The 20,997-nt window shown below is 44.0% G+C and overlaps 1 protein-coding gene across 5 annotated transcripts in view; it reads left to right on the top strand.

Annotated features, from left to right (window-relative positions):
• dennd1a (DENN/MADD domain containing 1A) overlaps positions 1-20,997 on the top strand; it is a 158,167-nt gene that overhangs the window by 78,970 nt on the left and 58,200 nt on the right. The gene's annotated exons all lie outside the window — the stretch shown is intronic.

The raw sequence follows: 20,997 nt of genomic DNA, 5'->3' as shown, positions 1-20,997 counted from the left end.
GTCGGCTTGGGGATTCAATCTTGCAACCTTTCGGTTATTAGTCCAACGCTCTAACCACTAGGCTACCTGCCGCCCCGACCAAAGGCTTGTGTTTCTGTGTGTTTATTATATTAGAATTAAGTCTATGATTTGATATTTGACAGAGCAGTCTGACTGAGCGGTGGTAGTCAGCAGCAGGCTTGTAAGCATTCATTCAAACAGCACTTTCCTGCGTTTGCCAGCAGCTCTTCGCAATGCTTGAAGAACAGCGCTGTTTATGACTTCAAGCCTATCAACTCCCAAGATTAGGCTGGCAATAATACTATAGTGCCTATAAGAAGTCAATGGTATATGAAATACAAATGGTATAGAGAGAAATAGTCCTATAATTCCTATAATAACTACAACCTAAAACTTCTTAACTGGGAATATTGAAGACTCATGTTAAAAGGAACCACCAGCTTTCATATGTTCTCTGAGCAAGGAACTTAAACGTTAGCTTTTTTACATGGCACATATTGCACTTTTACTTTCTTCTCCAACACTGTGTTTTGGCATTATTTAAACCAAATTGAACATGTTTCATTATTTATTTGAGACTAAATAGATGTTTTTTTAAAAATGATATTAAGTTAAAATTAAAGTGTTCATTCATTATTGTTGTAATTGTCATTGTCATGTCATTATTACCAATATATATACAAATTTGCCGATTAATCGTTATTGGCCTTTTTTGGTCCTCCAATAATCGGTATCGGTATCGGCGTTGAAAAATCATAATGCTAGTAAAACTAAATGCATGCTCTTCAACCGATTGCTGCCCACACCCTCCCGCCCGACTAGCATCACTACTCTGGACGGTTCTGACTTAGAATACGTGGACAACTACAAATACCTAGGTGTCTGGTTAGACTGTGAACTCTCCTTTCAGACTCACATTAAGCATCTCCATTGCAAAATTAAATCTAGAATAGGCTTCCTATTTCGCAACAAAGCCTCCTTCGCTTATGCTGCCAAATATACCCTCGCAAGACTGACTATCCTCCTGATCCTTGACTTTGGCGATGTCATTTACAAAATAGCCTCCAACACTACTCAGTAAAGTGGATGCAGTCTATCACAGTGCCATCCGTTTTGTCACCAAAGCCCCATACACTACCCATCACTGAGACCTGTATGTTCTCGTTGGCTGGCCTTCGCTACATATTCAAATCAAATCAAATCAAATTTTATTTGTCACATACACATGGTTAGCAGATGTTAATTCGAGTGTAGCGAAATGCTTGTGCTTCTAGTTCCGACAATGCAGTAATAACCAACAAGTAATCTAACTAACAATTCCAAAACTACTGTCTTATACACAGTGTAAGGGGATAAAGAATATGTACATAAGGATATATGAATGAGTGATGGTACAGAGCAGCATAGGCAAGATACAGTAGATGGTATCGAGTACAGTATATACATATGAGATGAGTATGTAAACAAAGTGGCATAGTTAAAGTGGCTAGTGATACATGTATTACATAAGGATGCAGTCGATGATATAGAGTACAGTATGTACGTATGCATATGAGATGAATAATGTAGGGTAAGTAACATTGTATAAGGTAGCATTGTTTAAAGTGGCTAGTGATATATTTACATCATTTCCCATCAATTCCCATTATTAAAGTGGCTGGAGTTGAGTCAGTGTCAGTGTCAGTGTGTTGGCAGCAGCCACTCAATGTTAGTGGTGGCTGTTTAACAGTCTGATGGCCTTGAGATAGAAGCTGTTTTTCAGTCTCTCAGTCCCAGCTTTGATGCACCTGTACTGACCTCGCCTTCTGGATGATAGCGGGGTGAACAGGCAGTGGCTCGGGTGGTTGATGTCCTTGATGATCTTTATGGCCTTCCTGTAACATCGGGTGGTGTAGGTGTCCTGGAGGGTTGGTAGTTTGCCCCCGGTGATGCGTTGTGCAGACCTCACTACCCTCTGGAGAGCCTTACGGTTGTGGGCGGAGCAGTTGCCGTACCAGGCGGTGATGCAGCCCGCCAGGATGCTCTCGATTGTGCATCTGTAGAAGTTTGTGAGTGCTTTTGGTGACAAGCCGAATTTCTTCAGCCTCCTGAGGTTGAAGAGGCGCTGCTGCGCCTTCTTCACGATGCTGTCTGTGTGAGTGGACCAATTCAGTTTGTCTGTGATGTGTATGCCGAGGAACTTAAAACTTGCTACCCTCTCCACTACTGTTCCATCGATGTGGATAGGGGGGTGTTCCCTCTGCTGTTTCCTGAAGTCCACAATCATCTCCTTAGTTTTGTTGACGTTGAGTGTGAGGTTATTTTCCTGACACCACACTCCGAGGGCCCTCACCTCCTCCCTGTAGGCCGTCTCGTCGTTGTTGGTAATCAAGCCTACCACTGTAGTGTCATCCGCAAACTTGATGATTGAGTTGGAGGCGTGCGTGGCCATGCAGTCGTGGGTGAACAGGGAGTACAGGAGAGGGCTCAGAACGCACCCTTGTGGGGCCCCAGTTTTGAGGATCAGTGGTGTGGAGATGTTGTTGCCTACCCTCACCACCTGGGGGCGGCCCGTTAGGAAGCCCAGTACCCAGTTGCACAGGGCAGGGTCGAGACCCAGGCTCTCGAGCTTGATGACGAGCTTGGAGGGTACTATGGTGTTGAATGCCGAGCTGTAGTCGATGAACAGCATTCTCACATAGGTATTCCTCTTGTCCAGATGGGTTAGGGCAGTGTGCAGTGTGGTTGAGATTGCATCGTCTGTGGACCTATATGGGCGGTAAGCAAATTGGAGTGGGTCTAGGGTGTCAGGTAGGGTGGAGGAGATATGGTCCTTGACTAGTCTCTCAAAGCACTTCATGATGACGGAAGTGAGTGCTACGGTAGTCGTTTAGCTCAGTTACCTTCGCCAAACCCACTGGCTCCAGGTCATCTACAAGTCTTTGCTAGGTAAAGCTCCGCCTTATCTCAGCTCACTGGTCACTATAGCAGCACCCACCTGTAGCACGCGCTCCAGCAGGTATATCTCACTGGTTATCCCCAAAGCCAACACTTTCTTTGGCCGCCTTTCCTTCCAGTTCTCTGCTGCCAATGACTGGAGCGAATTGCAAAAATCACTGAAGCTGGAGACATATCTCCCTCTCTAACTTTAAGCATCAGCTCTCAGAGCAGCTTACGGATCACTGTACCTGTACACAGCCCATCTGTAAATAGCACACCCAAACTACCTTATTGTTATTTATCTACTTGCTGTTTTGCACCCCATTATCTCTACTTGTACATCATCATCTGCACATCTATCACTCCAATATTAATGCTAAATTGTAATTATTTTTCCTCTATGGCCTATTATCTTACCTCCCTACTCTTCTACATTTGCACACAATGTTCATAGATTTTTTATATTTTTCTATTGTTTTATTGACTGTACGTTTGTTTGTGTAACTATGTTGTTGTTTTTGTCGCACTGCTTTGCTTTTTCTTGGCCAGGTCGCAGTTGTAAATGAGAACTTGTTCTCAACTGGTCTACCTGGTTAGATAAAGGTGAAATAAAAAATAAATAAATATCCTCTTCATGTTGATTCTTGGTGGCCCAGTCACACAATGTACTCTAGAAACAGCAATAATTGAAACCCATGCATTTGTTTGAGTTTTACATCAGAGTCAGATGGATACTGCTTTGTAGCTTTCTAACCAGCACCCTAATCCAAAATCTGAACCTTGTTTCTGGACTTCATGGGGGTGAAACTTAGCAAAGCCATCTTTTTGTCCATACGCATGGACTGCTAGCTGTTTTGCTAATAGGATTAGCCCAATATGGAATTTGCAGATCACCTATATGACCGGGTCCTCTTTCTATTCTCTCAAATTGGAAGGTCACAGTAGTTATTTACCTGTTTGTTTGGCTAGCTCTGGTGAGTAGGCTAGCTCGCCTCACCTCAGGGAGGGCCCTATCACTTTTTCCTCTTGCTGTTTCTCTGGCTCTCTCTCTCTGTCCGTCTGTCCCACTCCCCAGAGAGAGTGCAGGGTCGTCCATTTTGTTTTAATTGAGCAGAAACATGTGAAGGGATCAGAAATATCTCGAAGGATTAGGGGGTTTGGGGGGAGAGTGCGAGAGAGGGATGAAAACGCTGAAGTCTGGGCCCATCCCCGCGGCTCACCCCCGCGGCTCACTTCATGGAGCAAAACAAGGGTGCTGCTGGGTATGAATGTAGTTAACGTGACCTCTGAACCCGCCGAACTGTTGACATGGAAAGCAGCCAGGGCCGCGTCCACAGAACGCCTTTTGTTCATCTCATTTACCCTCCCTCGTCCTCTCCTGTTTCTCCACTTTGAGGGAGGGATAGAGGGAGGGGGGTAGAGAGAGAGAGTTGGCAGCTCGGATGGGAGGAATGCGAACAGGGAGCCCCCTTTTCTTTTCCCAGGCTTTAGAAACAAGTGGTGGGCCCTCTCAGAGCAGGAACAGCACGTCCTCTCTAGCAGGTCCGCTCAGGCTCAACTCAATCGACACTGACAGGTTTCTGGCCTGGCCAGGCCAATTGGCAGGGCATGGGGGAGGGGGGCAACATGGGGCTGGCTGGCCGCATTTAGTGTTGTTGTTTGGGGGAAGGGGGGCAGTGGGGTGACTACAGGATAACAGGGGTAGTAGAGGGCACACCTGTGAGGCAACAAGGTTGATTTGATTGTGGATGTGACAGGCATGTTCATTCATGACTTTATAGATGCATTCTCTAGGTTCTTTGTTTACATTTTATTTGGTTTGATTGTTAGTCTGATTGATTATATTATTATGTGTTTATTGACCGCACCGTGTTAAATTTGAGCAAAGATTTGAGGTAAACAATTATCATCTAAACTTTGAGCATTGAATGTTAACATTAGTTCCTTGACTCCAGTGTCACTGGTTCATAAACAGAACTAGTTTGGACACTGCTATATTTTTCATTAATTTTGTGCTCAGTATGTAGACTAGTTCTTCTGTGTACTAGTTGTCCCCACAGAAGCTGTGGGGATGGCACACGAGACACCTGACCACATTTATTTGACTGGTCGATAAAAAAAAATTGTCGAGCAGTGGCAAATAAATATAAAAAAATGATGGCACACGAGACACCTGTCTGATTCACACCTGTCTCAGTGGACTAATCCATTGCAGAAGCTGTGGGGATGGCACACGAGACACCTGTCTGATTCACACCTGTCGCAGTGGACTAATCCATTGCAGAAGCTGTGGGGATGGCACACGAGACACCTGTCTGATTCACACCTGTCGCAGTGGACTAATCCATTGCAGAAGCTGTGGGGATGGCACACGAGACACCTGTCTGATTCACACCTGTCGCAGTGGACTAATCCATTGCAGAAGCTGTGGGGATGGCACACGAGACACCTGTCTGATTCACACCTGTCTCAGTGGACTAATCCATTGCAGAAGCTGTGGGGATGGCACACGAGACACCCGTCTGATTCACACCTGTCTCAGTGGACTAATCCATTGCAGAAGCTGTGGGGATGGCACACGAGACACCCGTCTGATTCACACCTGTCTCAGTGGACTAATCCATTGCAGAAGCTGTGGGGATGGCACACCAGTATCACCAGTAGACATTTACTGTTCATTTTCAGAATTTTTTATCTACACTGTTTGTTTGGTTACAGTCATTTCTGTTAATGCATTAAATATATTATTGTTACAGTCTTACCATAGTCATTGTAGGAGTGGACACGTTGTTTGCAGAGCGCACAACCTAGGCTACACTTGTGAGGAAAAAAAAACTTTTGGTTTATTTCATTCCATTTACGAGTTGTCAATTTATTCATTGTCTTTTGTTTGGGGCGTCCTGTCAATCTTGAGTAAGGACACTACTGATTACGCATAGAAGTAGCCCTAGGCTACCTGACCTGCGCGCAAATGTAGGCCTATAAATGTGCCCATCTGGGGATCTGATACTATTTCTGATCGTCTTAACTCTCTATCACTGTGGAGCTTATCAAAGTCATTTCTTCTTTGCCTCATACAGAAAGTAAGCTGAAGTCTGTTTTTACATCCATTGAGAATGACAGTAGTTCCTCAGCCTATTTCCAGCTCTTTCCTTAACCACTCAGCATGAAAGGGGAAAAAAATATCCTGCTCCGATCCAGTGGAAACATCATAAAATAGGCCTACCTGATTACTTCTTATTCCTTGCGCAAAATAGCCTACAGCTGTGTCTGTCTGTCTGGGGTTTACAGGTGCAGGAAACTGGTGAGGGCCTGATCAAGTTAATAGTTGATACAATGTTTCGAGTTCCTTGCAGACAGGCCATGGGTAGCCAGTGTGACTTGAAGGATATTTATTTTTATCAGGATATTTTGTACCTGGGGGCTGCAATGTTTTTTTTGTTGGCTTTATGTATGCTATTTTTACATATTGGCAATAGATTTTACTTTTAGATTTCTATAATTTTCATTTAGATAGAATTTTGATTAACCACATGACTTTGCTTTTTAGATATGAAGACTTTATTATAAATTAAATTAAAGTTCCATGAAAAGTTCCATGAAAATGTGCTTATTAAAATCATAACTGGCACGCAGATCAGTAGAGATGGTACGATAACTTGGTACTCCAACTGGAAAAGGTTTTCGACCTCTGTTATGGCCTAATCTGCGAAGGCCAGCAGCAGCGGGAGGAGGAGGATCCAGAACAGGGTTTTTTCTTCTGGTTAGGCTTTATTGATATCTGGCTTCCACTTTAGTAACTTTGAAGAATCTCAAATATAAAACATATTTGGATTTGTTTAACACCTTTTTGGTTACTACATGATTCCATATGTGTTATTTCATAGTTTTGACGTCTTCACTATTATTCTACAATGTAGAAAATAGTAAAAATAAAGAAAAACACTGAAATTAGTAAGTGTATCCAAACGTTTGACTGGTCCTGTCTATCAAACACTACAGTTGAAGAACAATGGGAGAGAAATTCTGCTTTGAAAGTTGATAAACTTGTAACCCCACTTTTGAGAAAATGGCCCTTGAATGTTTGTAACACCTACTGGAGAGCTCTTTGTCTACGCCCATTCTGCATCGTTCACACCCTCTTAAGCCTTAGCCCCACCCATCTCTTTAAGGATTCACGTGAGGCCATGTGCTAAACAGAGTGAGTACGGTAGTGTACTAAACAACCAAAGATTTCAAGACTAAAGTCTGGTTTATACTACGTCTATCGACATGTCTGTAGACAATTGTCTCTCTGACATCATGAACATTCTATTGTCGTCCGACATCAAACTTGTCCTTTTCGTTATGAAAAAGGATCAACACAAAAATGACAGGTGGTCCAAAATAGCGTAACTGGTGTATTTTAACACCAATAAACCATTCCGTTTAAAAATGTATTTAGTATACACTACCATTCAAAGGTTTGGGGTCACTTAGACATGTTCTTGTTTTTGAAAGAAAGCAAATTTTTTGTCCATTAAAATAACATAAAATTGATCACAAATACAGTATACACATTGTTAATGTTGTAAATGTCTATTGTAGCTGGAAATGGCTAATTGTTGTGGAATATCTACATACAGAGGCTGATTAAAGAAGCAATAAAACTGGCCTTCTTTAGACTAGTTGAGTATCTGGAGCATTTGTGGGTTTGATTACAGGTTCAAAATGGCCAGAAACAAAATAACTTTCTTCTGAAACTCGTCAGTCTATTCTTGTTCTGAGAAATGAAGGCTATTCCATTGCCAAGAAACGTAAGATTTTTTTTTTTTTTAAATATATATTTTTTAACCTTTTTATTTAACTAGGCAAGTCAGTTCAGAACAAATTCTTATTTTCAATGACGGCCTAGGAACAGTGGGTTAACTGCCTTGTTCAGGAGCAGAACGACAGATTTGTACGTTGTCAGCTAGGGGATTTGAACTTGCAACCTTTCGGTTACTAGTCCAACACTAACCACTAGGCTACGCTGCTGCCCCGGCGATCTCGTACAACGCTGTGTACTACTCCCTTCACAGAACAGCTCAAATTGTCTCTAACCGGAATAGAAAGAGGAGTGGGAGGCCCTGGTGCACATCTGAGCAAGAGGACAAGTACATTAGAGTGTCTAGTTTGAGAAACAGATCCCTCAAAAATCATGAACTGGCAGCTTTATTAAATAGTACCCGCAAAACACCAGTCTCAATGTCACCAGTGAACTGGCGACTCTAGGATGCTGGCCTTCAAGGCAGAGTTCCTCTGTCCAGTGTCTTTGTTCTTTTGCCCATCTTAATCTTTTATTTGTATTGGCCAGTGTGAAGTATGGCTTTTTCTTTGCAACTCTGCCTAGAAGACCAGCATCCCGGAGTCGCCTCTTCACTGTTGACGTTGAGACTGGTGTTTTGCGGGTACTATTTAATGAAGCTGCCAGTTGAGGACTTCTGAGGTGTCTGTTTCTTAAACTAGCAACGTTACGTTAGCTGGCTAGCCAGTTCAAATAATGACCATATCCTAGCTGACAACAACTTAACTTTAGCAAATTTTTATTTGTCATTACAGGAAAATAAATTCCCAACAAGATAATTATTTCCAAGTGAATGTCGAACTAATTACAGAAAATAGTTTACGGTTGTGAGTGTGACGACATAAAAGCAGGGCATTCTACCAGAGAACTTTAGAACTTGGACACTGTCTTGTTGGCTTAATGTTATATCCTAATTTTAGCTTGGTACAGGTAATGTTGTTCTTCACATTACCGTCTCTGGTAAACATACACTATATCAAATAAAATACATGTTTATTTTTCACATGCACAGGATACAGAAGGTGTAAATGGTACAGTGAAATGGTTATGTGCATAATGGAGTCTTTTGTTTAGACATGTAGCTAGCTAAACAATATCAAATAGAATCTATGTTTATTTTTCACAGATCATACATGTAATGTTAGCTAACAAGCTTTAACTTGCAATGGAAACGACTTTCTGACAAAATTTGAAACGTATAATATCTGAAAATGTAGCTAGCTAGACTCCTACCCGTATATACATGGATGAACGCTTCTCCCTCTCTGTCACGGATGCCATGGTTTCCCTTAGTTTGAATATGTAATCCGGAGACAGGCGTTTTATACAACAGCCTTCTGTGTGTTCTCTTTTCGACTCCGTCTGCATATTTGCAATCAAAGGCCAGAATGTTCTCCATCTCCTTAGCTATCATACTCTGCTTCCACCAGCATTCCACTGATTTCAAAACTTGATCAACTTCTTCCGTGATCGCCGTTTCCGAATACTCTACAATGTCTGGTTCAATGAAGATGTTTTTACCTAAATCAGGGATTTCCTCATCGTCTCCAGAAGTGGAGAGCATTAGCAACACTTTTGCAGTTCTTCGCGATACCTTTACCTATACATACTGAGCTGCTCATATTATAGACAGAAGCATGCTACATGGCAGGCCAATCTGAACTTATCTTTCGGGCATGTTCAGCCCATCCATTATCTCAGCCAATCATGGCTAGCGGGAAGGTTCCAGTCTTTTTCGTTGGTTAAACCAACTAGGCTTGTAATTTAACAATTTTATTAATATTCACAGATGGCATACAAGTTTGTTATTAAGGCACAAGTTCACATGTTCCAGAAGGCATTTCTGCAAAAAAAAGTTGAAATGCCTCACCTGTGAAGTAGTGACGTGCGACATATGCCTAGTTTCCTGAAACCAGTCACATATGAAAAAGTATACATTTTTACATTTCATCCAATCGACCAAAAGAACAGACGACTCTCGGTCGACCAATATTTTTGTTGTTGTTGGGGACAGCCCTTAAAATCGACACAACCTTTTTGACGTTTCATCTCATTTATCGTATTTCCAACACCTAGCACCAAGAGGTTACGCACAATTAAGACCCCAATACAAGACCCCAACAAAAAAGAAACAAAGAACAAGAAAAAATGAAGAAAGGAAAAAGCCAATCCAATTCTGCAGACTGTTGACTAGAGACAATCCCTTAGGGAGGGGAACTCTGGTCTATAGAGTGGCCCATCGTGTGGCACTTTCTCCGGGGCTCCTCTTCACTTCAGCTGGGGGGATTAAAGCCGCGCTAGGCCTCTGACCTTGCTTTGTTTACATCCGACACAAAAACACACAATCGTTATAAACCCCTCAGTCTTCTTCGACACAGTAAAGGCTGTGACCTGCACACACAGCGGCACCATACACACAGCGGCACCATACACAGAGCGGCACCATACACACAGCGGCACCATACACACAGCGGCACCATACGTGTGCGCTGATCGGAAAATAAATCAATTGGGTGATTCGATTAGTTTACCTCAATGGGCGGCAATGGGCCCAACCGGCAGGCGGATAAGTGGAAAGCGGTACGGTTGAGAGGGTTAGAAGAGACTGAAGGAGATCGTAGAATGGTGTTGAGAGATTAAGGTGTTAATAGGGGCTGATTAAATGTGAAATGGACTGATTTGGTGTGCTATGTCCTTGGCTGAACACACAGCTTTTGCAAATGTCCACTTGAGAGCACCCAGTGTTGTGGCTGGTTATACCGGCCGGCTGGTCCCGCTGTTTAACCTCCCATTGATGGTGTTGTGGTTGGTAAAACTGATTGTGGATCCAGCAGCAGCAATACACTACCAGGGCTTACCCTAAGGTCTGATCTTTACTGTACAAGGGATGAATGGATGAGGCACTCTTGCCACAATGCAAAGCCGAGCACACACTCATGCGAACACACACACACACACACTGTTGAATGCTATTGGTCTAGGGTAGAAAATCAAATCATATTTTATTTGTCACATACACATGGTTAGCAGATGTTAATGCAAGTGTAGTCGAAATGCTTGTGCTTCTAGTTCCGACAATGCAGTAATAACCAACGAGTAATCTAACCTAACAATTCCACAACAACTACCTTATACACACAAGTGTAAAGGGATGAAGAATATGTACATAAAAATATATGAATGAGTGATGGTACAGAACGGCATAGGCAAGATGCAGTAGATGGTATATACATATGAGATGAGTAATGTAGGGTATGTAAACATTATATTAAGTGGCATTGTTTAAAGTGGCTAGTGATACATTTTTACATCAATTTTTCCATTATTAAAGTGGCTGGAGTTGAGTCAGTATGTTGGCAGCAGCCACTCAATGTTAGTGGTGGCTGTTTATCAGTCTGATGGCCGTGAGATAGAAGCTGTTTTTCAGTCTCTCGGTCCCTGCTTTGATGCACCTGTACTGACCTCGCCTTCTGGATGATAGTGAGGTGAACAGGCAGTGGCTCGGGTGGTTGTTGTCCTTGATGATCTTTATGGCCTTCCTGTAACATCGGGTGTTGTAGGTGTCCTGGAGGGCAGGTAGTTTGCTCCCGGTGATGCATTGTGCAGAACTCACGACCCTCTAGAGAGCCTTACGGTTGTGGGTGGAGCAGTTGCTATACCAGGCGGTGATACAGCCCGACAGGATGCTCTCGATTGTGCATCTGTAAAGGTTTGTGAGTGCTTTTGGTGACAAGCCGAATTTCTTCAGCCTCCTGAGGTTGAAGAGGCGCTGCTGAGCCTTCTTCACAATGCTGTCTGTGTGGGTGGACCAATTCAGTTTGTCCGTGATGTGTACGCCGAGGAACTTAACTTACTACCCTCTCCACTACTGTCCCGTCAATGTGGATAGGGGGGTGCTCCCTCTGCTGTTTCCCGAAGTCCACGATCATCTCCTTTGTTTTGTTGACGTTGAGTGTGAGGTTATTTTCCTGACACCACACTCCGAGGGCCCTCACCTCCTCCCTGTAGGCCGTCTCGTCGTTGTTGGTAATCAAGCCTACCACTGTAGTGTCGTCTGCAAACTTGATGATTGAGTTGGAGGCGTGCATGGCCACGCAGTCGTGGATGAACAGGGAGTACAGGAACGGGCTCAGAACGCACCCTTGTGGGGCCCCAGTGTTGAGGATCAGCGGGGTGGAGATGTTGTTACCTACCCTCGCCACCTGGGGGCGGCCCGTCAGGAAGTCCAGTACCCAGTTGCACAGGGTGGGGTCGAGACCCAGGGTCTCGAGCTTGATGATGAGTTTTGTTGGGTACTATGGTGTTAAATGCTGAGCTGTAGTCGATGAACAGCATTCTCACATAGGTATTCCTCTTGTCCAGGTGGGTTATGGCAGTGTGCAGTGTGGTTGCAAAACTGTCTGTCTGTGTGTGTGTGTGTGTGTGTGTGTTTGTCTCTCTGTGTGTCTGTCTGTGTGTGTCTGTCTCTGTGTGTGTGTGGTGTCTGTCTGTGTCTGTCTGTGTGTGTGTGTGTGTGTGTGTGTGTGTGTGTGTGTGTGTGTGTGTGTGTGTGTGTGTGTGTGTGTGTGTGTGTGTGTGTGTGTGTCAGCAGCAGCAGACCTGACTTAATAACTTCCCTTGCCCTTTACAGGCTGGGAGGAGGGACCATAAAGGTGGAAGGGCCATCCAGGGAAATACACAGGAGTCATTCACTCCCAGCCAATTAAAACGTTTGTTGACGTATTTATGTCCTACTTGCCCCCCACCCCTCCGCTCACCTACTTCCCCTGCTTCCAACCTCACCCCCACATCTCGACTCTGAAGCTAAACCTTACGATTTGTGTCCGAGATTAGAGAAGGGGATGTTAGATTGCCGGATGATTACCAAGGCAGTGTGTCGCTAATTCACGGTATATCTGAAACTATCAAGTAGGGTGTTATCCCGGGATGTTAGGCTGTAAATGGTACTTATCTTTGCTTTACGTGACAAATATTTATTTACTTAACAAATATGTCATAGCAATAGGTGGTACGCTTTTCAGAGTGCAAGGCTGCCATTTCATTATCTCCCTTGTAATGGGATTGAGATTGAACCACATGGACTAGTTCGACCACATGGTTTAGACAGTGAATTCCTGGCAAGCCTAAAATCTCATGACTGGTCATGTACAGCTTGCCTTACTTGCAGTTGTGGTTAGCTAATGAGTAATAAATATATTTAACAGTCACCCAAATGTCAAACAAGGCCCGATGCCAGGGAAACCTCCTGTTTCAAATTCACTTCCTGTTAAAACGGTCCATGGTATGGAAGGATTGTATGATATACGATTTGAATATGGCTAGCTACTATAATATGTCAGGTCCCATCACTGTGCAAGATGTAAACGCTACAACTGACGGTCCACTTAACTCTGAGGATTGGGTTTCATGAAAGCAGTCGTCATGTCGGAAACATGTTGCGTTCCAGGTAGCCAGGCACCATCAACATTTAGCCAAGTCAGCTTGTGTGTGATAGAAGTAGCTGAGTAAGCGGAGCCCGGCTGACGGGTATCCTGCCACTAAGATACAGCCAAATGAAATTCAGTGGGTTGTTTCACACTCCTTTCTTTTTTACTGGCCCTCTAATCGGCCCCTGTTTCCGCTGCTCCCCGACACCTTCTTTAAGAAGCCCTCGTGGTATAAAGGGCCGCTGCAAATAGAGAGCCGGAGCGTCGTATATGGTCCGTTCCAAAATCCGAGTCACACAAAATTAAATAGAACTACTTAGAAACCGATGGTCCGTCGCTGCGCTCTACATAAAGTGTGTAGCGGCCTTAGGTCCCCTGGGGGCCCATTTCTCCTTCCGGCTGTTTTTACACAAGCCTTTCGAGTCACTCATCCGCCTTTGTTTAACCCCTGACCCTGCGAAACAAGGCTCCGTCAAAACTTCTGAGGGGCTGGCGGCAAGGAAATGGAATAAGTGTTTGGTTACAAACGAAACAGGCACTGGCGGTACGTCATAAATCGTTGGTGCAGCAGGAGTGCCGCCACGGCCGGCCTATTGCACGAGGGCGTCGGGCTCGTAAAGTTTTAACGGGCCTGGTCTCTCTGCCGAAAGTTTTGTTTTTAAGGGGCTCAGGAGTGGTGTCTGCCGCGGAGGGGGGACAGTAGATGGCTGTTATATCGCATGTGTGAGTGTGTTTACAGGGGAGTGGGGTGTGTGTTGGGGAAGCGTGTATCTGTGTGTGCACTGCAGAGAGTATTTGTGAGTGTGCAGGTGTGTGTGTGTGTGAGAATATGCACAAGAATTGCCATCTATACACCTGGCATACCACATTGTACCGTGTTGGTGCCAATGCACTTTCAGTTTTATTCAGACTACAGGGAAATTGTAAATATGTTCTCTACAGTTTGTATTCCCACTGGCCAATGGCCCTATGACATTGTGTGGTTATTATAAGAAAGCCCTGGGACATTGTGTGGTTATTATAAGAAAGCCCTGGGACATTGTGTGGTTATTATAAGAAAGCCCTGGGACATTGTGTGGTTATTATAAGAAAGCCCTGGGACATTGTGTGGTTATTATAAGAAAGCCCTGGGACATTGTGTGGTTATTATAAGAAAGCCCTGGGACATTGTGTGGTTATTATAAGAAAGCCCTGGGAAATTGTGTGGTTATTATAAGAAAGCACTGGGACATTGTGTGGTTATTATAAGAAAGCCCTGGGACATTGTGTGGTTATTATAAGAAAGCCCTGGGACATTGTGTGGTTATTATAAGAAAGCCCTGGGACATTGTGTGGTTATTATAAGAAAGCCCTGGGACATTGTGTGGTTATTATAAGAAAGCCCTGTCCAGAATATAGATGCGGAGGACTCTGAGAGCATGATAGAGATGTCACCATGCAGGCAAACCGCTGTCACAACTGCTCCCTCTCTTGGACCTTGACTCTTGACTTAATTTCTTCCTCCATGTCTTCTTCCACCTCTTCCTTGACCTCTCAAGTCATTGGAGTTCAATTCAATATTATTTAATATCCCCTGATGTAAAATATCACAGAAGTAATGCTTAACATTCTTCTCCATCTTACCATTGACTACGAGCTGTCAATACAAGTCTTCACCCAGCACCACAATCCCAAGACAACTGCTCAGCGATCTTATGAAGGGGTATATGCTTTCTGGGTACGTGTGATACTTTCTCCCCTTTAATCCTTCGTCAGGCATGTGTCCTTATTCCTAGGGAACACAAAAGCGTCTGCGGCTAACAAACGACGAGCATATGCCCCAGTTCAAATGAGTCAATTAACTTCCAGCAGCACTTTAGCTTCCCTCGCATGGCATTCTTTAACACAGTCACCCATAAAGCTTAGCGAAACAGATGTTTCTCCAAATCTGGCTAGGCAAATGAAAAACTGACCTTTGGAGAAAAAGGAAGCTAATAGCAGCTAATCAAATTATATTAAAAATAAATCTTAATGGATTTTTGCAGGTTTTTTTGGAGCCTGGTGGGTTACGTCATTATTTAACCCTGGTGGGTTACTTCATTATTTAACCCTGGTGGGTTACGTCATTATTTAACCCTGGTGGGTTACGTTATTATTTAACCCTGGTGGGTTACGTCATTATTTAACCCTGGTGGGTTATGTCATTATTTAACCCTGGTGGGTTACGCTATTATTTAACCCTGGTGGGTTACGCTATTATTTAACCCTGGTGGGTTACGTTATTATTTTAACCCTGGTGGGTTAAGTTATTATTTAACCCTGGTGGGTTACGTTATTATTTAACCCTGATGGGTTACGTTATCATTTAACCCTGGTGGGTTACGTTATCATTTAACCCTGGTGGGTTACGTTATTATTTAATCCTGGTGGGTCACGTTATTATTTAATCCTGGTGGGTCACGTTATTATTTAACCCTGGTGGGTCACGTTATTATTTAACCCTGGTGGGTTACGTTATCATTTAACCCTGGTGGGTTACGTTATCATTTAACCCTGGTGGGTTACGTTATTATTGAACCCTGGTGGGGTACGTTATTATTTAACCCTGATGGGTCACGTTATTATTTAACCCTGGTGGGTTACGTTATTATTTAACCCTGGTGGGTTACGTTATTATTTAACCCTAGTGAGTTACGTTATTATTTAACCTTGGTGGGTTACGTCATTATTTAACCCTGGTGGGTCACGTTATTATTTAACCCTGGTGGGTCACGTTATTATTTAACCCTGGTGGGTTACGTTATCATTTAACCCTGGTGGGTTACGTTATCATTTAACCCTGGTGGGTTACGTTATTATTTAACCCTGGTGGGGTACGTTATTATTTAACCCTGATGGGTCACGTTATTATTTAACCCTGGTGGGTTACGTTATTATTTAACCCTGGTGGGTTACGTTATTATTTAACCCTGGTGAGTTACGTTATTATTTAACCCTGGTGGGTCACGTTATTATTTAACCCTGGTGGGTTACGTTATCATTTAACCCTGGTGGGTTACGTTATTATTTAACCCTGGTGGGTAACGTTATCATTTAACCCTGGTGGGTTACGTTATTATTTAACCCTGGTGGGTTACGTTATTATTTAACCCTGGTGGGTTACGTTATCATTTAACCCTGGTGGGGTACGTTATTATTTAACCCTGGTGGGTTACGTTATCATTTGACCCTGGTGGGTTACGTTATCATTTAACCCTGGTGGGTTACGTTATTATTTAACCCTGGTGGGTTACGTTATTATTTAACCCTGGTGGGTTACGTTATTATTTAACCCTGGTGGGTTACGTTATTATTTAACCCTGGTGGGTTACGTTATTATTTAACCCTGGTGGGTTACGTTATTATTTAACCCTGGTGGGTTACGTTATTATTTAATCAAGAGGTCATTCAGGTTTTGGGTTGAAAATGTTAAGTGTCTCTGCCGTCTTTATCTTGTAGACTATCAACAAAAGCACTGAATTGAAACACAGGGAGTGTTTTGTCTGTGGCGTATGCCGTTTGGTCTACTGTGGCATGGTGCTGTTGTCCTTCACTATCTACAAAGCAGTCTCTACAAAGTAAGCAAGCGGTTTTATTAAATCTACTCTCGCTGTGTTTTCATCAGCTGTGGTGTGTAATTATTGAAATATAAACTGATATTTCTATGCAATAAATTGACTTTGTTAAAGGCAGTTAAAATGGCTTCAGAACCATGTTATATGATCTTATACAGCGCATTACACATACACCTCCGCAGTGTCATCGGGAAGAGAAAAACATGACTTCATTCTATTTACCGTCTATTGACATGCTAATTAGACACACATCTGCCGACATGGCTGTTTCTTTAATAAGAGGAAAGCTTCATCCTCAAGAGTCATTTGACCCCTTAGGATTCAAATCTAGCATCCATCCATCCACTTTTTTCCTTATGCTACCTAGCCTTCCACACAAAAGTAAATGTATGCTCCCAAAAGGACAACAAATAACGTCAAAATCACAACCAATATTACTTTAATTAATACAGTTTTATGTTTGCGCCTCGAACAGACTTGAACGAACAACCTAGCAGCGGTTGGCTGCAAAGCTCATTGATGCTCATTGTCATACGTATCTTTTTGCAAATGCGTCACAATGTGACACGTTTAAACTGATACCCGGCTGCACATTAGGATTTGATTCCTTATATCATGCTACTCCACCACCGCTGCTTTTTGCATTCCAGTGATCATTGGCCAAACCTATCATAACCCCTCTGCATTTCTATCATGGGCCATTGTTGATGCTCTCTGACACATTAATGAGTAATGGATTCATGGCCAGGCCTCATTAAGAGGCAGTAGCTGAGGTCGGGAGGGGTGGAGGGGAGGAAAGGGAGAGATGGAGCGGAGGAGGGTGTAGAGCTTGGAATAATCCTAGCTCCCAACACTGATCCCGCTCGCAGAGTCAAGGATGTTGAGCGCTCATCTGGGCTAATGAAATGCAGAATACTAAAGAACCCGCGAGCGGCCCCCGGTACATAAACTCTGCACCCATAACAGAATCGGTTGCTGCTGTGCATGCAGGTCACATACTTACCTCGTATCCTCCATACTAAAATCCTCCCCCTTTTTTCACTCAATTAAAAAATGCATGGCATATTTTAGCGTATCTTTTTATTTATTTTTATTACAAATAGACCCGACCAGGGCACCTTGCAGCTTTGTATAGAAAAAACACCTCTCCCACACTTCTATAAACAGATTCAAAAGCTGGTCGGGAACCAGGGTTAAAGCCACTGGGGAGAAAAGTATGTGTATTCCGTGTGGCTTTGGCTTGCCGTGAGAAGATCGAACCAGGCCTTTTCCCCAGACAGACACATGCGCACGGACAGGGGGGGGTTGGGAGGGGAGTGAGACACGTAGACTTGGGTAACATATCGCATCACGCCTTGGCTGCGCCAGCTAGAGACTGCTCACAGCTCTGCATGGGACGGAGGGGGGGAGGGGGGAGGGAGGGAGGGACGGGGGGGGGGGGGGGGGGGGGCAACAGGAAAGGCTACTGTAGCCGTAGAAACTTCAAGAGTTCCAACTTTTCTGACTTGTTGAAAGCCTCTGTGTAGTGGAGGTGGTTTGCCGTGATGAGTAATCTCTCTTGGGATCTGCTTGAGATCTGATCCTCCCCAGAGCTAATGAGTCACACATACTTGATTATAACTACATAGAATGCAACTGACACCTGCTACGTCATTTAGGAATTTTTTGCAGTTTAATTTCCAAGTGGGTTTTCCAGTAAAGCCGGCCTGTTGTTGTTTATAATAATGATGTATCTGATAAGGCCTTAATGCTATTAAAAACAAAAAATGATGTTTTAAGTGGAAAGTATGAAGTTGAAAAAGAAAGGAAATGCCTTTTCCACCCATGCTTTACCAACGGTTTCCAGCACACAGCTTTGACCTACTACAGGAGCTCTGTTGATATTGTACTTCAAACTGTTTGTAGGCAGGTTGCTTAGGATTCGAACCTTCTCAAACAGCCCCCACAATAATCTCAGATCTACTAAGATCAATAATCTTAGTATTTGTTTTTAAATTGTGGGTGAACCAACAGTCTGGTTTGTCAAATTAGTTTAGAGGCTTTTCTGCTTGGTTGCTTTTATGCCAATAAACTCTGATACACTTAATGTTGCCCAGGTCTTCTCCAGCTTTTAGCGGTCAACATTACTGGTAATCGATATCAAGACAGGTACCACAGTATATCCATACTGGCAGAGCATGAAAAGAGCAAAAGTGTTGTTGTAGTTTTAAAGCCATCTCAAACTTAAGATGAGCGGATCTGCACTGCTAGATGGGCAAAACAAATTTATTCTCTGCTATTTTCTGTATTGATAAAATCCAAAGTTGCACTCTTTTCATAGAATTTAAATACAGAAATATAATCTTTGAATACGACCTGGATGAAGGCCAAAGGGGGATTAAGTACAAAGTCGTCAGGGAGACAGTTGGTGTAGGCGGTGGGATCTGGAGCGAGGGGAGGGGAACGGTGGGTGGTGGGAGAGGGGAGGGGAACGGTGGGTGGTGGGAGAGGGGAGGGTTGGTGAAGCTTGTGGCAATGTCCGCTACGGTAATGAGCAAGTCCGCCGCTGGAGAGAGCCCTTCTTGGCGGGCACATTCACGGCCGACTGCCGGTCGCAATTAAAGGCGAGGAGGAGGTGTAGCCTCGCAATCAGCCACCTCGCCAGTCGCTCCGAATGTAAATAAAAACGAGTCAAATTACCGTTGCCGGCAGCTCGCCCGTTAAACCTGTCTCCGTAATGAGGGAACTGTGACATTTCAGCGTGCCGCCAAGCCCGTCCCGGTCTCACTCGGCGAAGCAACAAGCCTCAGCCGGTGGTGTGTCTCTTGTCGAGACATTCTAATTAGGGCTGAGGACTTTTCGATGACGACGCTCGGAGGACCGGGACATGTGGCAGAGAGAAAGAGAGATAGAGGGAGAGAGATGGATGCTGGCTTCTATCAGACATCTTTCGTTTACCTTTGGCTACCTCCTTCCCATTTTTCCCTCTTCCGCTTCTCTCTTCCCCATCTCTCTTCCCCTTCTCTCTTCCTCTTCTCTCTTCCTCTTCTCTCTTCCTCTTCTCTCTTCTGCTTCTCTTCTCTTCTCCTTCTCTCTTCCTCTTCTCTCTTGCTCTTCTCTCTTCCTCTTCTCTCTTCCTCTTCTCTCTTCTGCTTCTCTCTTCCCCTTCTCTCTTCCTCTTCTCTCTTCTGCTTCTCTCTTCCTCTTCTCTCTTCCCCTTCTCTCTTCCTCTTCTCTCTTCTGCTTCTCTCTTCCCCTTCTCTCTTCCTCTTCTCTCTTCTGCTTCTCTCTTCTCTTCCCTTCTCTCTTCTGCTTCTCTTCTCCTTCTCTCTTCCTCTTCTCTCTTCTCCTTCTCTCTTCTGCTTCTCTCTTCCCCTTCTCTCTTCCTCTTCTCTCTTGCTCTTCTCTCTTCCTCTTCTCTCTTCCTCTTCCTCTTCTCTCTTCCTCTTCTCTCTTCTGCTTCTCTCTTCCGCTTCTCTCTTTCCTCTTCACCTACACACTCCCCTCTCTAACCCCTATACCTCTCTTCTTTCTCTCTTTTACTCGGTCACCCTCAGGGCCACAGGTGGAGATGGAGAGTACGGCGCCTGTTCTGTATTCTGGACGAGCCTGTCTCCTAAAGGAAACTCACTGAATGCTTATTGCTGGCCACGCACACACACACACACATCATAAGTGATCACTCGAGTAAGAGTATGGTTATCCTCCATGGGGTCTTCTATTTGTGGGTCTTCAGATGGCTGTAGAGGCCGATCCGCGAGCCACATATTTTGGTGCCTTTTGGGCAGGGGTGAGTGGTGGTTGGACCTTTTCAGGTATTGAGTCTCTCCTTGCTTAGCTGCTGCTTGTCCTCTGGTGGAGGTCTATATCCTGTAGTGCAGCTCCTTCTTGGATGTTGTTTCTCTATGCACACGCACACGCACAGCTGCTGTCAGATGAATGACTCCGTGAGTGAGAACCAGACAGTGAAGAAGAACCACTGGAGAGGAGAGAACACACCACTGTTCGGTCCTCCCTCCCTTCTCTTTCACGCTTAGATATAACTGTCTTGATGACAGCTATTTCCCCTATTGTTCACATTTCTTTCCATGGTGTGGGATGGGACCAGGGAGATGTACAAGGGATGACAAAAAGTGAAATATAACCAAACAATGATGATAGGAAACATTTTATTCACCAATGACAAAAGATGAGCGCTATAATGATGTGTGAGGAAGTTGTTATAAATTCATTTATAATGCATTAGACACATCAG

This window comes from Oncorhynchus kisutch, linkage group LG23, assembly GCF_002021735.2.
Source record: "Oncorhynchus kisutch isolate 150728-3 linkage group LG23, Okis_V2, whole genome shotgun sequence".
NCBI lineage: Eukaryota > Metazoa > Chordata > Actinopteri > Salmoniformes > Salmonidae > Oncorhynchus > Oncorhynchus kisutch.
Note: the sequence above shows the minus strand (reverse complement) of the source record. Positions and strands in the feature narration are given on the sequence as shown.